Source organism: Apium graveolens, chromosome 4 (genome assembly GCF_009905375.1).
Source record: "Apium graveolens cultivar Ventura chromosome 4, ASM990537v1, whole genome shotgun sequence".
Taxonomy (NCBI): Eukaryota; Viridiplantae; Streptophyta; class Magnoliopsida; order Apiales; family Apiaceae; genus Apium; species Apium graveolens.
Genome location: NC_133650.1, coordinates 208,288,842 through 208,293,964, shown reverse-complemented (window position 1 = coordinate 208,293,964; position 5,123 = coordinate 208,288,842). Strand labels below are relative to the sequence as shown.

General features: G+C 37.6%; 1 long non-coding RNA gene across 1 annotated transcript; it reads left to right on the top strand.

The window, feature by feature from the left end:
• Positions 1 to 2,791: 2,791 nt before the first annotated feature.
• LOC141720385 (uncharacterized) lies at positions 2,792 to 3,391 on the top strand. The gene is made up of 3 exons (XR_012574288.1): positions 2,792 to 2,857; positions 3,135 to 3,245; positions 3,333 to 3,391. It is a non-coding gene; the product is annotated as an uncharacterized LOC141720385 (long non-coding RNA).
• The last annotated feature ends 1,732 nt before the right edge of the window (positions 3,392 to 5,123 follow it).

The window sequence follows — 5,123 nt, the reverse complement described above, 5'->3', positions numbered from 1 at the left end:
AGAACACATTAACCTTCGGCTAATTGAGCTACGAAATTGTAAGCCACTGTCAAGTGTAATCAGTTTGCAAGCTCACGATTATCCAGCATCCTTATCACAGTAACATTCTCTCAGTCGTATAATTAAAAGGAATTCAAAGTTTATATTAGTCAGACTAAGTTGTATGCTGGGTACTTAGTTGCTTAAATGCCTGTCTGTGTTATTTTGTTATGTTGAATATTGACTGAATACCAGAGAACATATTCTCAGTTGAGAACCACAACCATTACTTCTTTCTCTCTAGAATTTATCCATTTATCTAAGCATCATAATAATGCATGATCCGTTTCTTGTGATTTGTCTTCTGGATATATGATAAGAATGGATATAGGATTAGGAAATATGACAAATCAATTATAAAGAAGGGTGTAAATTCTTATTTTGTTTGAGTCAGAATAAGTTGTTAGTTGGGTAAATTCATGTCCGTGTTTTGTGTTATGTTGAACACTGATAAGAAATTGTAAGCCACTGTCAAGTTTATCAAGCTTCTCAACTCACAAACCATCTATGGCAAAACCCCTGAAATCTTGTTGTGTCCTAAGTTGAGAACTTCAATCTCATTTACTGTTTGTTTGGATTTGTACTGATGTGCTTTTTGGTTTAAAATATTGCAGATACTATGGACATGGAGTGTGGACATCTTGATCGATCCTTGCTGACTATGCAGGACCGCCATATTAGCAGTCTGATCTGGGAGGGCGGGGACAGGAATACCGTAGATGTTAGACAGCTGACAACGAGGATGGGTGAGTGGCATATACTTCCAGATCAACAGGCTCTGTTGGATGCATATGGTTTTGGGGCGTTCGGCAACCCCCGGGTGGTTCGACAGAATGACATCAGACTCATTACGGCCTTGATTGAGAGGTGGAGGCCAGAGACTAACACATTCCATCTGCCGTTTGGGGAGATGACTATTACTTTGGAGGATGTTTATATGATTTTGGGATTACCGGTTACTGGCCGTCCTCTCACCCATGGCGAGTTTGAGCACCCGAAGGCATGGTTCATGAAGAACTGGGAAGATCCGTCTATATCAGAGTAGGAGCGCAGGGAGTTCTATAAGGATGTGCTGCATTTTAACCAGTTGAGGAACCGGTACGGGGCGAGAGCTGATACCAGAGATATGGATGCTGCTCAGATTGAGGTGCAGTGCAGAGTGCATACACGGGCCTATATGTTATTTATTATTGGAGGCGTGCTTTTCCCTACATCTTCGCGGGACGTGGTGCATCCCCGGTATATGCAGTGGTATAGACGGGTAAGTAAGATGAGGATCGCTCGTTGTGTACCCCCTGAGGGCGATATCATACAGCCCCGTGACTCGTACCCTCAGCAGATGATGGGTGATGCAGTATGGTATTCTTTACTTGTTTCCAATTGCAGTCTTTACCTGTTTTCCTACAACTACTTGTAAATGGATTAAAAATAAAAATAAGGACTTATTTAGGTTAATTTCCCGTGAATTATCGTTAATTCCCTATAACTACTTGTAAAATGGATTAAAAATGAAAATAAGGACTTATTTAGGTTAATTTCCCGTGAATTATCATTAATTCCCTAAAACTACTTGTTTATTTATTTGTAGTTAGAGAGTGCTATGAAGATGACATACATGATCCACATGTGCGGCCCTCCTAGCTGGTTCTATGATGTCATTCCCGATTTTCTCGCACATTATGATCGGGTAATGACTGAGTGGAAAGGTCTTGGATACAGTAGGCCCGCTTTCATCAGACCGAAAGATATTCAGCAGCCTCATGTTGAGCGTCAGCCTCCTGCTGGAGATGCACGTGAGGTAGACATTCATGATACAGCTCCTAGTACCTCGCAACAGACAGCGCCCCTATCTCTCAGAAGCGTCTTCGTGAGGTACTAATAACTATCATTCACGAACTTGTGATCTTTTTAATTTCGTCTATTGAATATGTAAATGACCTGTGTGTCTTTAATTTACATTAATGGCAGGATGAGACTGGTGGTCCTGAGGAGGATACCGCAGTACTTGTCCCCCCTAAACGTCCACGTGAGGTATAAATTTCTAACAAAAGCTTTTATTTCATGCATCGTAGAACTTCAATTAATATGTCTGTGTCAGCTGTAATTGCAGGAGGTTCAGTCTACTGGTGATGTTCCAGCCACCCATACTCTTACACATGTATCTATTCCCCCTCAGGTACAAATATTTTATAAATATTATCCTCCTGTGCACTTACATATTTACAGCTTCCTGTGTTGAATAATGTTTATGTATTGGCTTGTAATTGCAGGTTGAGGTTCAGTCTACTGTGATGTTCCACCCGCTACTGCTCCTACACCTGTATCCATTGCCTCTCAGGTACAAATCTTTGATAAATATTGTCCTCCTATACACTTACACATTTTTAGCTTCGTGTGTTGAATATGTTTATGTATCGGCTTCTAATTGTAGGTTGAGGTTCAGTCTCCTGCTGATGTTCCAGCCACCACTGCTCCGACACCTGTATCCATTCCCCCTCAGGTAAAAATATTTAACAAATATTGTCATTCTATGCACCTAAAATATTTTAGCTTCGTGTGTTGAATATGTTTATGTATCGGCTTCTAATTGCAGGTTGAGGTTCAGTGTCCTGCTAATGTTCCAGCCACCCCTGCTCCCACAGCTGTATCCATTCCCCTTCAGGTACAAATCTTTAACAAATATTGTCATTCTATGCACCTAAAATATTTTAGCTTCGTGTGTTGAATATGTTTATGTATCGGCTTCCAATTGCAGGTTAATTATACTACTCCAATACCGTTCCACAGATCTATGACATTTCAACCTATTCCACTAAAGGTATTATTTGTTCCCTACTATGTCAACTAAATGGGATTAAAATGGATTAATTCCCTACAACTAGTTATAAATGGAATAAAAGTGAAAATAATGACATTTTTAGGTTAATTTCCCGTGAAATATCATCAATTTCATATAACTAGTTTTAAAATGGACTAATAATGAAAATAATGACTTATTTAGGTTCATTTCCCGTGAATTATCATATAATTCCCTACAACTAGTTATAAATGGATTAAACTAAGTGTTAAACGTGTACTTAATTTATGGATTGCAGATGCCTATTACTCCAAAATCTTTAGAGGCCTCTTCCTCCCTTGTCACTCCATTTGTACATTTGGGCATGGGCGAGTCTTCTGTTCCTAGTGAGCTACGGGACATGTTTGATGTAATAACTCTTAACTCTTTTTTAAAGTAAATGGCCTTAGATTAACTAGTTCCAAATGTGTTAATTGTGTTTTTGTTTATTTTGTAGATGGACTCAATTGAAGATTTGGCGGAGGATGCGGCGAAATGAGGTGAACCTGAGCGGCGTGGTGATATGACAAGGCCACTAAAAAATCGAAAAGTGAGGTGGTTGTATCGTCATTTCTGGAGTTTAGAGGTTGATTACATTTGGCGTGATCACAGTGAGCGGGGCGTTACTTATCCTCTTACACATAGCCAAGTAACAACTTTGCGACCAGAGTATTGGGTGGATGTTCTCAATGCCTATGGTGAGCTCTTGAGACTTACAGAGGATAAACTCTGGGAAAAAATGGGAAAAAATTCCCAGAACTGAAAGTTTCAAGCCCAGACGGTATTTCATTGCTCCTAGCTTTTTCATGACGATGGCACTAGAGCATTGTCCTAACTTGAAGGTACTCTATAAACAAATACCAATGCTCCAACCTGCTTTTCTATAAACAGATATCAATTATGCTGTATAAATATTAACCTATTTTTTGACTTGTAATTGTAGGCTTCTCCGAGTACCCTAAAAGGTGATGCCAAGAAGTCAATGGAGAAGTTCTTTAGAGATTATGCTAACAAGGGGGGTAGCTTGCCTCTTTAGTTTTGTGACTTTGCATTTTTCCCCACGTGTGATAAATCTCATTGGTTCTTGTTTGTTGTTAATCTCAACAAAATGAGAGTGCTAAACATTGATCCTCTTAGGGACGACAAATACACAACAGGGAACATCGCTCACCCCTGCCAGTATTACATTATGGTAACTATATAATTCTTTAATTCCCTACCACTAGTTTTAAATAGATTAATATGAAATAATGACTTGTTAGGTTCATTTCCCGTGAAATATCATTCTTTAATTCCCTACCACTAGTTTTAAATAGATTAATAATGAAATAATGACTTGTTAGGTTCATTTCCAGTGAAATATCATTCTTTAATTCCCTACCAGTAGTTTTAAATATATTAATAATGAAATAATGACTTGTTAGGTTCATTTCCCGTGAAATATCATTCTTTAATTCCCTACCACTAGTTTTAAATAGATTAATAATGAAATAATGACTTGTTAGGTTCATTTCCCATGAAATATCATTCTTTAATTCCCTACCACTAGTTTTAAATAGATTAATATGAAATAATGACTTGTTAGGTTCATTTCCCGTTATTTTTATCTAAATATGTGTAAAATTTTGCAGGAAAAGTTGATCCCATATATGCTCAATTATTTGCATCCATCTCGATTTCCATTGAAATATATGGGGGTTCATGGTTGTTAGTCCCTTAACAATGTAGCAAGAATTACACAAGGGGGGTTGAATGGAATTCTTGAACCTTTTTCTTGAAATAAAAATGTTCAACTCGATTATAGATATATTTGTTTTTATTAGCACAATGCGGAATGTAAACTTAATTGAATCAAAACATAAGTAATTAAAAACAAGAGTCTTTAAAAACTTTCTGGTGGATTTAAACAATTCCACCAGAGATATATATAATATATCGAGAGGACTCTGTGTGCAGAAATGCTCACAGCTGCTTACAAAATAGAACTACTGATAATACAGGAAATGCTAATAATTCTGCTTACAAAGATTTCTCTGTTTTTGTGTTTCTCAGCTATCTCAGTTATTTTTCTATTTGCTACTCTCTTGGTTTATATAATACCAAGATTACAAAGTCAAAAAGACTGAACAAATATAAAATCTAACAGTCTTAAGCTTTGCTGCTTTTCGTCCTCTATTACCCAGTTAATGGGCTTCCACAGTGTGTTTGTATACATCTCGACGGCTGTGTGTCAGCTTTCACTTTTCAA